At 42.9% G+C, this 16,141-nt stretch overlaps 1 protein-coding gene across 1 annotated transcript in view; it reads right to left on the reverse strand.

Moving 5' to 3' along the window:
- Nucleotides 1-16,141, reverse strand: part of me1 (malic enzyme 1, NADP(+)-dependent, cytosolic) — a 558,590-nt gene that overhangs the window by 84,393 nt on the left and 458,056 nt on the right. The window lies entirely within an intron of this gene.

The raw sequence follows: 16,141 nt of genomic DNA on the forward strand, positions 1-16,141 counted from the left end.
TGCCGCTGTGAGGCAGCAGTGATAACCACTGCATCACGTGCTCATAACCAACTACTATATTAAAGGATAGTTTGCTTTACATCTTCACTTATACTGAATTAGATGCGTCAAACTCTGAAGTCAGTCGTGTCATGGTAGGTCCCATTCACCCAGCATCCAGTATTGCTCAAAGCACAAGATGTGGGATTTGGGTGCATCAATTTAGGGTTAGTCAAAACTTCATACATCATCGTGATGCCATTGAACTACTTGTCCCAACCTTTTTTTGAGAAGAAACTTGCATAAGTGCACCGTTCACAAGGTGAAATCCGCCACTAAACAAGAGTGTAAATATTAGTAGATGGGCACAATCTCTCGTGCAGTCAGGCATCAATACAAGGCTCCAATCTTTTTCCAAATCTACCAGATAGGGAGATTCCCATTAGGAAATGCAATGATGTCAAAAATAGTGCTGGGGCAAACAAGAAAAGTAAAGACAAGACAAGTGCCAAGAAAGGAAGGAAAACACATTAAGATATGGCTGAAGTCGTCACTCTACTGCTCTTTTCATTTTACTGATTATTTAAGCTTGCCTGTGAACTTATTGTCAAAGCCTGACACCCATTCCAACGGAGTACAATTTACAGCATACAGCCGACAATCTAGAACAGATGGACACGCCGACAATTGCATAGTCAAATGGTATTTTCGCCTTTTGATAGTCACCAGTTACACTGTTGATCCTATCAACTGGAAAATGCACCGTGCAATGTGTTTCTAATGGTACCTCCAGCCATTTAGCTAACACCCAGAAATTGCACTGTATTCGTACAATAGTCTAGTTTTAAATCTCAATCAGCTTAATCACTTAAAGCTGGGTATTAAACTAAATCGGACTGAACAAAGCAAATTATTCTGAGACACAGGGCTGATAAATACAGGTAAAAAAACAGGGAAGACATAGCCCAACTTTAATTACACACAATTGCAACCAGTGGTTGTTGACAACTGTTGACAGGTCTGCTTTTGAATTCAATCCACAAGTTTGTTATCAGAACGCAAAACCAGTAGGAAAGAATATCACCAAAGACTATGTACTTGGTTTCCTTGTACTTCTTTTCAAAAGAAAGTTCCGCTCTGGAGAACACTCAATACTATTAAGGAGTCATTTTAATCTTTTTATCTGAAGGAAAAATGATGCGTGTTTGACTGCCCCATTTGATCTTCCTTTGACTACATTTAGGATGTTTCTTTTTTATTCATTCATGGGATGTGGGCCAGCATTTATTTCCCATCCCTGAGGACATTGATGTGGGTCTGAAGTCACATATAGCCAAATCAGATTTGCTTCCCTAAAGGACATTAATGAACCAGATGGCATTTTACAACAATTGGCAGTGATTTTCACGGTCATCATTGACTTCTAGTCGACAGATTTTTTTTTATTGGATTTAAATTTCACCATCTACCATGGTGGGATTTGAACCCAGGTCCCCAGAGCATTACTCTGGGTCTCTGGATTACTAGTCCAGCAATTACCACTACACCACTGCCTTCCCCATCTGACCACATCAATTGGTCTATTATGTGGTTCATCTGACCGCATCATTTTCCCCAGCAGGAAGGTCAGGTTAAAATTACCCCCTTCATTTTTATTTTGATTCAACTCCATGTGAAATTCTATTCAATTCCACCTTACAAAAGGATTTTAAAATCTGTAAAACAAACATTAACAATCAGCCATTAGAGAAATTTTAATGTGAGAAATTAAATAAGGAAAGGGTGTAAAAACAGCGAGGTTATGTTGCAGCTGTATAAAGTGCTGGTGAGGCCACACTTAGAGTACTGTGTACAGCTTTGGTCTCCTTATTCGAGAAAGGATATATAGGCACTGGAGGGGGTGCAGAGGAGATTCATTAGGTTGATTCCGGAGTTAAGAGGGTTGGCTTATGAGGAGAGACTGAGTAGTCTGGGGCGATACTCATTGGAATTCAGAAGAATGAGGGGAGATCTTATAGAAACATTATGAAGGGAATAGATAAGATATCCACTGGCGGGTGAAACTAGAACTAGGGGGCATGGTCTCAAAATAAGGGGGAGCAGATTTAGGACTAAGTTGAGGAGGAACTTCTTCACACAAAGGGCTGTGAATCTTTGGAATTCCCTGCCCAGTGAAGCAGTTGAGGCTACCCCATTGAATGTTTTTAAGGCAAGGATAGATAAATTTTTGAACAGTAAAGGAATTAAGGGTTGTGGTGAGCGGGTGGGTAAGTGGAGCTGAGTCCACGAAAAGATCAGCCATGATCTTATTGAATGGTGGAGCAGGCTCGAGGGGCCAGATGGCCGACTCCTGCTCCTAGTTCTTATGTTCTTATGTAAACCGTGATAAAAAGATGCTTTGTAAACTTTATATTTACTTGAATTGTACAACCGCAGCTTTCCAGAAACTTTGTTGGTTCATTTAAAGGCATCTCTCGAATCAAAGAATAATTTCACACAGAAGGATGCCATTAAGCCCATTGTGAGTGCACAGACTATTTGGTGGAGCTATCCAATTAGTCTCACTTGCTTGTAAATTTTTCCCTTCAAGTGTGCATTCAATTCTCTTTTTGAAAGTTACTACCGAGCCTTCTTTGCCACCCTTCAGGCATTGCATTCCAGCCCATAATTTGCTGAGTAAATTGTCTTTTCTTTCAAGTCTGGTCTGGCTCTATTGCCAGTCACCTTCATTCTGTCCCCTCTGGTTACTGATCTTTCTGCCTCTGGAAACACTTTCTCCATGATTTTTAGCATCTTTATAAAATCGTCCCTTCACCATCTCTACACTAAGGAGAATAACCCCAGCTTCTGCAGTCCCACCACGAAACAGAAATTCCTTATCCCTGGTCGAGCTCTGGTAAATCTCTTCTGCACCCTCTCTATGATTTTCGCGTTCTTACAGAAGTGTGGTACCCAGAATTGGACACAGCTGAGGCTGAACCAGTGTTTATAAAATTTTGCAACAATTACTTGCCTTTATATAGCACTTTAATATGGAAAAATGCCCCAAGGCGCTTGCCAGGAGCAATAACAAACAAACCTTTGACACCAAACACAACCAAGATATTTGGACAGATGATGCATAGTCAAAGAGGTTTTAAGGAGCTCCTTATGGAAAAAAGTGAGGTCGAGGGGCAGAAGAGTGAAGAAGGGAATATCAAAACTTCAGGCTCTTGTCAGCTGAAGGCTGCCAATCATGAGGCAATTAAAATTATGATGGCAGAATTTAGGTCAACTTCCTTACCAAAAATAACCTTCAACTTGTCTAGTCACCTACACACACCACAGGTCTCAGTCACAACTCCTCTAACATTGTTCACTTTATATTGCCTCACTCTTCCACCCAAAATGTATCATTTCATAGTTTTCTGCATTAAAATTCATCAGCCATACATCTGCCCATTTCACCAGTCTATGTCATCCTAAAGTATGTTACTATCCTCATTGTTACCTACATTCCCAAGTTTCAAGCCAAGGTCTTTCCAGAGCCAATCATGTCATGCAGCAATCCCGGCAAAGAATGTGTCTTGGCAAATTGCAGAAATGCAGCCCAAATTTACTGAAATGCATTCAAATCACCCTCAACTGTAAGGATTGACCAGGAAATTTGAAAAACATACTGGCCTTCTCACTAGCCAGTAGATGGCACCATTTCCCAGGAAATACTTAATTCTCTTCCCATTTGAAATAAAATTTTAAGTTTTAAGGAATCAACTTTAGGTAATTCATCACTCTTTACAAAACAGCACTTTATTTTTCATATGGGAATGTTAAATTTGAACCAGGTGTGCCTGCATACAAAACATTTAAAGTTTTGATAAAATGTGCCTTGTGGATGAAACAACATTGAAATCCAGCACTTGGGATTTTTTTTTCATTCTTTCATGGGATGCGGGTGCCTCTGGCAAGGCCAGCATTTGCTGCCCATCTCTAATTGCCCTTGAACTGAATGGCACACCACACCATTTTCAGAGTGCACTTGAAAGTTAACCACATTGTTGTGGGTCTGGAGTCACATGTAGGCCAGACCAGCTAAGAATGGCCGATCAGTGAACCAGATGGTTTCATGGTCACCATTACTGAGACTAACTTTTCAATTCCAGATTATTTATTGAATTTAAATTCCACCAGTGCTGTTGTGAACTTTGAACCCTTGGGCCTCTATTATAAGTGCAGTTATATCACAACTAGGCCAGCCTGTTTTAAACAAGATCTTCAAAGTAGTAGTGCATCTTCTCAAGGGCAATTGGGGATGGGCAGCAAAATTGGCAGCACTAGCTCATATTCCAAAGAATTAAAAAGTGTTATCCTCAAGTTCATTAGAATAATTCATATTGTGATAATACTCCCAATCAAATCTCACTGTGTGGGTTGAAAATGTGCAAATATGCTGAACTTTACAGAATGAAGTCAGGTAGCATTCTTCAAAAAGAGTTAATTTCTTTTGCGCACTACTCCCTGCCTCTAGGCAGTGACTCAAGAATAGCCCCTGGTACATTAACCAATGCACCTCTTCAGGTTAGAGCCTAAGCAATGAATGCTGACAGATTGCGATTGTGGGGGCCATCCCAACAGAGGTCAATATCCAGACCAGTTCACCTTCCAGCATGATGGACAACAAGTAAATGTTCCTTCTCTTCTTACCAAGGACAACGTGGTCAAGTACCATATTTGTCAGAACTTTCCCAACTAATACTGGCTGATTCAGTATGGACCAGTGCTAGAACTAAGGATATGTGTGATCTGAACAGTAGCGTAATACATAATGCATTTTTCAATGCGCCACCAGTGGAACCCAGCCATGAATGTTAAGAATATCAGAAATCCAAATTTGCAGGAAGTCTGATCCGTGAAAGGGCTAAAGGTTGGGCATCTGAGTAGAGGAATCCTGGAGTGTAACGTGTTAAGTCTATTAGTTTATAAAATAACCTACTGTATGCATCTGGTTGGGATTAAGACCTACTGTGAAAAGAAAGACTGAGAAAGAGAAAATAAGCTGATCATGAGATTTTTAAAAAGTAACAGAATATGGATTCTGAAAATCTGAATTCATAACAGAAAATGCTGGAAACACTCGGCACATCCTGCAGCATCTGTGAACTGAGAGACAGAGTTAACATGACAGATCAATAACCATCGATCAGAAATACCAAAGCAGTTTCTCTCTCTCCACAAATGCTGCCAGATTTTTGATTTTTATTTCTGGTCATTAGAAGGTTTAAAAAAGTAACAATTTAGCAAATATATTTCTGCCTTGCTCCACAATACTATTTAATGGATGAAATGGAGTTAACACAAGGAATATCTCCAAACCTAGGTTAATCTCTGTTCTATAGATGTGAAATGCCATGTTTTCAACTTTCATATAGGTAATAACTGCCGGCTGTGGATAAGAAAAAATAACCAGGACAGTTCTGTAGCTCTTGTACTATATAATCAACTGTTAATAATTCAAAGTCAGTTTCAATTCAAACATTTTGAATTCAGCAACTTTGAATTATCAGAGATCGACCAGTTATTTCATGCAAACATTGCAGCTCAATTGCTTGTAAAAGTGCATGCAGAGTGGAGTCTGTTGTTAGATTTAATTCCAGCATAGTACATTTATGAAAATTGACATCGTCTGTTCCCCACTTCACTGCTTTTGTTTCATCTGACCATGTCCAAACACAATAATAAAAGTGAGTGCTGAGGAGTGTAAAAGCAAATAGGTTGTGAATGCAGAGCATCACATTTAAAAACTATGTGAACCTTGTTTTACAAATAGGACATGTATGCAGGTATATAATGGTTCTACGTAGTGAAATCCAATAACAATATTCCTCATTTCAGTATGGTACATTAGGTATCACCTTTTCAATTAAGAAATTCCTTGGCAGTTGTTTCAAATGGTATTAATTTTAAATTGGTGCCCTGGCCCATAATTAACCCTCAACTAGAACAGATTATTATATTGCTATTAGTAAGATGTTGCTGTCCACAATTAGTTATCAAGTTCCCGATATTACAACAGTGATGACACTTCAAAAGCAATCAATTGAGTATAAAACGCTTAGGAAAATCCTGAGGTCATGTAAACGCAAGTCTGTCCCACCTGCTTTACAGCAGTTAATGCTGTTAAAAAAGGGGGGTGTCCTCCTCCACTGTGCTCTAGCCTCAAGCTGTTTTGTTGTTCCTGTCTCACCCAGTCTGAATGTGGAATGTCAGGTGAGACAGTGGCTCTGGAATTCCAACGAAGAGGAGTCGCTATGAAGTGGCAGCGCGCCAGTGACTGCCACTGAGGGAGCTACGGGCCACTGTCTTTATTCTTCAAACTATATTCATCATTACAATCATTGAAGTGTTTAGTTTCATAGGTTCTGGGGAAACCACATACTGAATCTCCTCAGAAAATTACCATCAACAATGATGCATTTGTGGTGCCATTTATGGTCTTCAACTTATGAATTTTAAAGATCCAGAGAACTTATAGAAGCTCATTCCAAATTGATACAAACTTTCCAAAAACAAAATCCCTACAAGACCTGGTGGGATAGGATTGTCATCCATGGAGGATACACAAAGATAATCAGTGATTTTCTTCATTTTGCTCTGCACTGTAAGAATACAATATATGCAGACAGGACCGATCTGTCAGGCAGGACTGGTCTGCCAAAGAGTTTGTTACATACTGCATTTCGACCAAGACTGTAATGTTTATAGACATTTGAGGAATGACAGCCTCTCTCATGCTGTCAGTTGGCATCTGCAAGAAAGATGGCTCAAAAGTGGCCATGTAATATAAAAGCAGCTCCCTGCATTTCCTCCCTGTAAGATGCAACCTACTTAGCCATTTGCCCAAACCCTAGAATAGGAAATGAGTAACTGCCAACATCCTAAGGTTCTCTGTGGTAGAAAAATAACCATGGGTTCAGCATAATGAAAACAACAGGCCCCAATACACGTGGGCCATCAACCACTGCCTCTTGCCCTACCAGAGTACGTTTGGTCAGGCTAAGGCTCCTTACTTCAAATTCCCCAAAATTGCAGCAGGGGGAATATAGATTCTAGCCAGGCTCCTACTACAAGTACCTCCCGCAGCCCCATGCATCCGCTGCCAGTGTACTGACTGCCCAGAAGATTTTATTCTGGGGCCAAGGAAATGCAAGGGCCGGCAGTCCACTTCATGCCACAGATGGCCGAGTTTTGGGTCAGCAGATGTTCACTCCTTAGTAAAAGATCAGGCACACATGAGGTTAACGTGGGATGGAGTACAGTACCACCCACCCAATTACGAGAGAGAAAACATGACCCGTACCTGGGGTCAGTCTAGTGTTGGACAGAGCTGTGTGCAGAAGCAAGCATGGAGACAGCTCCTAGCTTGAATCTTCTACAGTACATATGTACAACACATTCCAGCAGTTTACACTACTGTTGGACGAGTGGTTTGCTCTGTTGTTGAAGGTAAACTGTTGATATAGAGGTTGTTCTGACATCTGGAGTGTCATCCTTGATGTCTCCCACATTCTAACACAGGCCAGGACCCAGTGAGTACCAGTCCTAGACTAGTGGGCTTTCCAAAACTTAAGTGAGAATGCATACCAAGGCCCGGAGAGATACAGGATGAATAGGTTAAATCTGCCCTGTGTAGCAGCAAATAAGAAGTCATGAAAATGGGACAATTTCTTGACCCAAATGAAATCGAGAAACAGGCTCATTAAAAGCTCTGCTCGAACTCAGAGGACAATCTTGTCAGAATGCCAACTCAAATTCACAGACCTAAATTGCTTGCGGTTCACTAACTCTGAAGTTGAAACCAAACATAGTGACAGCGCAATTTTCAGTGTATGAAACTTTATCTCTCAAAGTGGTTCAAACATCAGCTTTTAATTTGAAGAATTAAAATTAGAGCACAACTATAAAACAATAAAGTCTCAACAGGTCACCTTAAGTTTGCAACTTTAAACCTCAAATTGTGAGAAGAGGTGAAAATTCTGCCTATTTGTCAATACAAGAACCTCAATTTTCAAGATCATAAGGACCCCTGGTTGCTCAGCATTCTCAATGCTTTTAAAACAATTGTAGGATATAGAACAATAGATAGGTGCATACAGCTACCTAGACATCCGCACTGACAAAATTTCCATCCTTGAGCAAAAACATGGAAACTGTTCATCATCTCTGGATTCTCCAAATATCAAGCGCCATCACAAGATGGATCTTCCATCCATAAGTAGGAACCGTGAAGACAACAGTGTCTCCTGCTCTGTGTATCACAGCTCAACACTAAATCAGGAAATCAATTTTGTGATCTAAACACCAGTATGAAAGTAGAATTACATCCTTCTAACCAAGCAGGGACAGGTGCTTCTGCTGTGTTAACAAGAAGCGATAAGAAAATCATTGCAGCATTTCCTGAAAGCAAATATACCAAGTTTCCCTGTATCTAGCATTCCAATAAAAACTCTAGCCCTTGTCCTGACTTTATAAAGTAATAAGTTTTACCTATAATTTGTAAATAAGCACCTGGGTCCTAATCAAGAAACTATAGAGACTTTCCACAATCCAAATTATGTTGATCATCTTTATTTTCATTGTATTTCAATACATGCAACATCTTCTCTTTCCTTTTCTCCCACAATGGCACATCCCAGATATATAACTGGCTTAAATTAGTGCTCGTGAGTGTTTTCACTGTGAAGAAAGATTCAGACAGAAGCCTCTGAATTTTAGTTGTCACTCGCAGGTGGAAAGCAGGTAGGTGCACTCATAAAATAACGTGCCAGCCATCGGTGGTGTGCCTATCAGTCCCAACCCTGCCATGATTTTACAAGTGGCAGAGATGATGTTGGGTGGGCTGCACCCCTGGCGCAATTGCAGCCCTCAAGTAACTGACAGGTGGCAGGAGAGTGTGCACCTGGGGTGAAATCTAGCAGGTTTGCCCTGGCCAATTGCTGGCCAGCGAAAGCTGTGGTGGTGGGAGGGGGGCTATTTTCTGGGTCCCCGGACCTTCCTCTTCTTTGTACAATGTGCCCTCTAGCCCACCCTCCCCTCTCCTCCCCCCTTCTCACCTTCCAATGTACCACAATCTCCCCCCGGCCCACCGCCACACTCACTGGAGCATGCTAGCCCAAGATCCTTAGATAACTGGGGGTCGAGGCTCGTCACGAAATGCCTTCTCCTTAGCATAGCTGCTGTACTGGCAGTGGCCACTGCTCCTGGTGATTCAGAGCTGCCAGAAGTGGGACTGCCTCCTGAAAAAGGGGGAAGGGGAACCTCGACTTAATAATTAATGATAATTAATTATTTTTAAAAATTAAATCGAGACGAGCTAGCCAACAGGAGGCGGGCACACCCCTGACATTTACACTGCAGTGCAGGGAGCCTCTTAGTGCATAACCCAACGCAAGACTTCTGAAACACATTCTAAATATCACTCAGCAATTACAACAGATTGATTTATTTCTTGTGCTGTGACCAAATGTCACAGCACAAGAAATAAATTTACAATTCTGGACTTCTTTCTGATCTTACAGTGACACTTGGCAAGCCAAAGTACCAATATCTCCAAAAAAGCAAAGTTGCAGAAAGGGCTCCTCTGTACACAACACAAATATTGGGTTCTATTTGGTGGTGAGTTATACTATTGAGTGATTCTGACTGATTAAATAAATATTTTTTATATTTCCCTAGCACAAGTTGAAGACAGTTGTAGCAATTTGACACTTTCATTGGTAGTTTTAAACTCTTCTATTAATTTCAATATTATAAGAGGCTCTCGTCCAGTTATGTCCATTATCATAAATCTATGTGCTGCCATTTAAAATATGTTTTAAATGGCAGCACATAGATTTAAGATAATGGACATAAAAGGTTGGAGGAGACGGTGGCGGAGAGGAAGAGATTTTTTTTTCCACCCAGCAAGCTGTGAAAATCTGGGAGACACTACCTGGAAAGGGTGGAAGAAGAAGATTCAATAGGATGCAGCCATAAAATTACATGGCGGGTAAATGGAGTTGAAATCAACCATGATTGAATGGTGGAGTGGACTCGATGGGCCGAATGGCCTTACTTCCGCTCCTATGTCTTATGGTCTTATGTAGACCATTCAGAGGTGACGTCAGGGAGCACTTCTTCACACAAATGATTGTGGTAATCTGAAACTCACTCTCCTCCAGAGGACCGTTAAGGGCAAGTCAATTGAAAATTTCAAACTAATTTTGATTGAATTTTGTAGCCAAAGTGATTACAATGCAGTTCAGCCATGATTTCACGGAATAGCAGAATAGGCTGAAGTTGAACAGCCTACTTCTTTTCCTGTGATTCTGAGTCTGATCTCTTGTCATGAACTTTTATTCCACTTCCAAGGTGAAAAACACTGCTAACATCGGTCTTACTATTCAAATATCTTTGGCAATATTTTAATATTGTATGACAGCGTCAACCAAAAGCAGACTATTGTGTTGCAATGGGTCTTATAGAGGATAGACCCACTTTGTACAATGACTATTCTATCCTCCAGATGCTCTGCATATCCCTTTTGTTTTGTCTGCAGCTTATATTTAGTGCATGCAAGTAGCATTTAATAACATTCCAGTTTCTTTCCAGTTGATAGCTTCATTATCACCACAGTATGGTGCGAGCTGAAAGGTCATTGCAGTGTGCGTGACTGCAATTGATTTAGCAATAGAGGGGCTCCCAGAGATGCATTTCTTTCCTCCCAAAGCACCTCTGCAGAAGTTATTTGAAGAATTTACCATTATATTAAACACAGCAGAGTGAATTGGGAATAGTAATTCCCATTAAAGCATATAAAACGCAAGTTAGCCAACATCTGACATTCTCAAATCATTTGTATGCAAGGGAATAGAAGGTAAATCCATATAGTTTATTATTAAGAATGCCTTGCTCCATTGGTCGGACAAACCAACCCCAGAGACACTGGGTGGAATTTTACCAGCCCGCCCACCACGAGAATTCGATGCGAGCAAGGGGCGGACCATGGAAAGCTCTGTTGACTGCAGGATTTTACAGTTTTGGGACAAACGAGGACATAAAATCCCATCCACTGAAACATTTAGTCAGCTGGGAGAGATAGGAACTAGTCAAGAGAGACTCCATCAATTCCTGGACCCTTGAAGGCTCACAGCCTCAAGTCAAATAAGACTCAAGAAACCTCCTGCTGATGTCAGAATAAAAGTCCAAAGATGTGCAGGCTAGGTGGATTGGCCATGCTAAATTGCCCCTTAGTGTCAGGGGGACTGGCTGGGATTGCGGGGTAAATGTGTGGAGTTACTGGGATAGGGCCTGGTTGGGATTGTTGTTGGTGCAGGCTCGATGGGCTGAATGGCCTCCTGAATGGCAGCACAATGGTCTGCACTGCTGCCTCTCAGCTCCAAGGACCTGGGTTCAATTCCTGGCTCGGGTCACTGTCTGTGCGGAGTTTGCGCATTCTCCGTGGGTTTCCTCCCACAGTCCAAAAATGTGCGAGTTAGGTTGATTGGCCATGCTAAATTAACCCTTAGTGTCCTGGGATGCTTAGGTTAGAGGGAGTGGCAGGGTAAATATATGGGGATAGGGTCTGGGTGGGATTGTTGTCGTTGCAGCTTCAATGGGCCGAATGGCCTCCTTCTGCACTGTAGGGTTTCTATGATTTCTATGATTGATTTCTATAATTTCTGCACTGTAGGGTTTCTATGATTTCTATAATTTCTGCACTGTAGGGATTCTACGATTCTATTCTACGATCATCACCTACTATCTCATCGCTAACATTCTCTTTGCTGATGGTTGGTCCTTATACACCCAAACCGACAAGGACATCCTGCCACTATCCAATGACTTAATTTGCTCATGTGCTAGTGTTTTTGCCTAACAATTGTTAAAGACAGGAGAGAGGCAAACCGAATTTCTGCACCCTCTCCCTGTCCGTCCTTAAGCAGAGCTGTTTTTCAATTTTTAAAGTAGGCTGTGGTGTGTTTTCAATAATCCTCAATTCTGTGCAGTCCAATTTTATAGGTAACACGCAGCAAATTTACATTATGATCAACGCAGGTTTGTTTGTTGCACATTCAAACCTGGGGATGGCATTGTTTGAAACTTCAAATACATACACATATACAGTAAGGGGGGGGGGGGAGAGTAGTAAAGAGACAGGTTATGCAACTATGGATAATAATAATAAAAGAACCACAAAAATGAATATTGGTTCAAATGCCACTCTCAATAGAACGTAGAACATTACAGCGCAGTACAGGCCCTTCGGCCCTCAATGTTGCGCCGACCTGTGAAACCAATCTAAAACCCATCTAACCTACACTATTCCAATATCATCCATATGTTTATCCAATGACCCTTTAAATGCCCTTAATGTTTGGTAGATCTAGGTTTGCCTTTGACCGACTCCACCTTCTGACGGTCTCTGCTCAAGTTTGTCAGTCAACAAAATTGACGATATCCTAAATTGCTGTCCTCATTACCCCATTGTACAGATCAGTCATGAATCTTCTACTGTTGTCAAAGAGAAACTTGACCAGCTCCACTTGCACTATTTGCAATATGTCATAAGCATCAACAATATGTTTCACACTAATGTTCTCATAAGCTATAATAAGATTGGAGAGAATAAAAAATGATTCAGTTAAACCAGTCTGGACATATCACTTGCATGACTAACTGTGGAATTCCCAAAACAGCCTTCTACAGTATGTTGCAATCCCGATATTGTGCAGAGTTAGGCTATAAAGACCCATCTTAAAATCTTGTAATAATTCCCCTAACACTTGGGAAAACACAGTCACTGGCAGATCATAAAGATGTCAGTTTGAATGAATCTGAAACTTAAAGGTTGTAAAATCTGTTTGTCAAATGTCTGGTACATAAAGCGCCTGATCTGACTTCTAATACTATATATATGGATTCTTCTCCGATCAGCTCACCCACAATATCCGAAATTCACCTGGTGACTTGATGGGAGACTCCATCAGCTCTCCCATCCTGCCAAAGCTGACTGAAGTAAGGGCACAGAATGAAGGATGAAGTTAATGTCAACCATGATAACTCAGAGAGTACCACCACTGACTGAACTAGGCAAGTTCTAAATTACATAGGTGCTAGACTAAGTCAGTGTCTGCTGGTGAAGGAACCAACGTAAGGGAATATCCTATATCGTCTTAGTTAATAACAACGTGTCGGGGGTCCACAGGGGACTCATCGGGAGGGTCCTCATGCCCCGATGGCAACCCCATATTGGTGTGATGTGAGGGGTAGCAATGCCACCAATGATTGTGGGTGGTGGTGTGTGTGTCAGTGACAAAAGGTCTCCAGGTTTACTGTCAGCTCGGGCCACCCTGTGCAATGGCACCCAAGTGCTCTGCAGCTGGCCTCACCAGCGTGCTTAGGCTCTGCCGCCTCCTCCTCCTACTAGTGCAAAGCTCCCAGCTGTCAAAAAAAAAACTGACAAGAGTGCTAGAAGATTGCAATGCTGAGCTCGCCCAAAAGGCCGTCACGGAGGACTCCCGTTTTCACACTGTTATGGCACTTAAACTTTTGGAGGGAAGTTTCACCCTTTATCTTTAACGTGGGCGGCACGGTAGCACAGTGGCTAGCACTGCTGCTTCACAGCTCCAGGGTCCCGGGTTCGATTCCCGGCTCGGGTCACTGTCTGTGTGGAGTTTGCACATTCTCCTCGTGTCTGCGTGGGTTTCCTCCGGGTGCTCCTGTTTCCTCCCACAGTCCAAAGATGTGCGGGTTAGGTTGATTGGCCAGGTTAAAAAGAAAATTGCCCCTTAGAGTTCTGGGATGCGTAGGTTAGAGGGATTAGTGGGTAAAATATGTGGGGGTAGGGCCTGGGTGGGATTGTGGTCTGTGCAGACTCGATGGGCCGAATGGCCTCCTTCTGCACTGTAGGGTTTCTATGATTTCTATGATTTCATCAGAAATAGTAATGATAGGAGCGCACAGACTGTTGAGAGCTGCTTTCCTGCTGCCACGCAGAAGGAGTTTAAGCACGATCAAACGATCATAAACCACCTCGGGAAAACAAGTCAACTTACGGGCGAAATGGTTCATGACAGCAAAGCCTACGCCAGCTTCATGTCGCTCTCCTTTTCCACAGCTACTCTGCAAGAATGTGTAACTTGCAATGATTTCCTTGAGCGGACCCTCAGGTAGATGGGTTTCATTGAGAGCAGCAACCTGGACATTGTACCTAGCCAGCTCTCTATTGACAAAAGCAGTACTCTCAGGTCTGTCGGCTGTGCTATTGTTAGTGAGGGTGCACATGTTCCATGGGCCAATGGTGACCGGTGTCACCATAAACTTTCTTTTTTGAGATTTACTTACAATTATTTCGATTGGATCACTGCCAACTGTGGCCTGCTGGTCAGGGGTGAAGCAGACAATGTTTTGGGCATTTTATCTAGCCCCTTCTTCATGAGGGAGGTGAGAAGTGTGGCCCTGAAAAGAAATGCTCAGTCACTCAGGGGACTGCTGAGTTCCACTTCTGCTTCTTTCCAGTGAAGTAACCTATGGCCTGAGCTGCCATTTTACAGGTGAATCCACTCTTGCTGCTATATGACTCATCCATTACACAGCACTAGTGCCAGATAGATAATGAGTGGCAAATGATCAAAAGAAGAAGAACTTGACTTGGTCGCAGTGAGGGAGAGGTGCGCATCATCGGCCTCTCTCCTCATCCTGACATACCTTGGTCTAGTGGCAAAATGTGCCCAGACGGATGGAGATGGATTTGAATGCAGTGGGTGATCAGAACATCTTGTGTTCCTTGTCAAGGTCGACACGTCCCACAACATGATGCTGAACTACCTTCAAGACAGTTGGACCTTGGATTTGTCTCAAAATATGCCAGAATCAGTCTTCAAATATTAGGGTAGACAAATCCTTAAACTGCTGAGGGTGGGAGATCCAACAGCTACCCACACCTGATTTGACCAGCCTGTTGTCCTAGTTTACTGGGGTGTGGCTCGCAGGCTAACAACTACTTGAAGCCATTGGTAAGAGTTGGATGAAGGCAAGGACTAATACAGGATGAGCCACTCCAAAGAATGTTTCTGTCCATGTTGATCAGCATGGTCTGTGCGAGTTGCTATCCCTCCCTTACACCCCTCATCAATTATAATAGTTTTGATAGCAATAGACACAACACCTTTAAAGATAAAGATTTACATTCACAGTAAATACCTCCTACTTAAGCTAGTGTGGTACTCCACAGTGCTAAGTAGGAAAAAGGACAGTAACTTAAAATTGGCATCCATGAGACACTTCAGGCTTTCACCATCAGAATTGTATACCAGCATAACTTGTAACATTACAACCTGGCACATTCTTTGCCTCATCACTAACCAGTGGATAGAGCGGAATTTAGCATATTCTGTAGAAGCAGCACCAGACATAATGGCAGAGATTTTCCCAAAAAAGTGCCGAATTCACGTAAAAATGGGAGTAACTCTCGTGGATTATTTGGCAGGATTTTCAAAATGAATCTCCCACACTGAGCACGGCAGAGTTCCCTAGCGTGATTCACGTTGAAAATTCAGGGCAGGGCCTATTCCCGCTGGAGAGGCCGGCAACATAGCACTGAGTGGCCACTGCGCACGTGCTGAATTCGGCGCATGTGCAGTGGCCCTGCACTGATGGCCTCCCAATCGCTGGCCAGCACAGCAATCCTCCATTGGTGGCCAAGGAACCCCCCGCCCCACAAAGCCCTGGCCTCCCGGACCTCTCCTGAAGTCTCCCCTCACCCTCCCCACGCCAGCCCAGGTCTCCCCAACCCCCTCTCCTCACCAGCAGACCCGGTTTCCCAATGTCCCCAAGCCCCAGCAGTCCTGATGACCAAACCCACACCCCCCCAATAGCCAGCCCCAATCAGCCCCTTCCCTCCCTCTGCCACTGATCCCAATTGCAGAGTGGCAGCAGGGCACCCCATTCCCACTCATCTCCCCCCAACACAGGCCATGCCCCACCCCCCCAAAAACAGGCCCTGTCCAATGCCCAGTGGGCAGAGCCAAGGTGCCCCTTGGGCATTGCCATTTTGCCCCAGGCTGGCAATGCCCAGGAGGCACCTCCCCCCCCACCCCCCCACAAAAAGACCTTCAACCCCCTGGAAGACCTCCATGGCCTCCCT

Source organism: Mustelus asterias, chromosome 5 (assembly GCF_964213995.1).
Source record: "Mustelus asterias chromosome 5, sMusAst1.hap1.1, whole genome shotgun sequence".
NCBI classification, from domain to species: domain Eukaryota; kingdom Metazoa; phylum Chordata; class Chondrichthyes; order Carcharhiniformes; family Triakidae; genus Mustelus; species Mustelus asterias.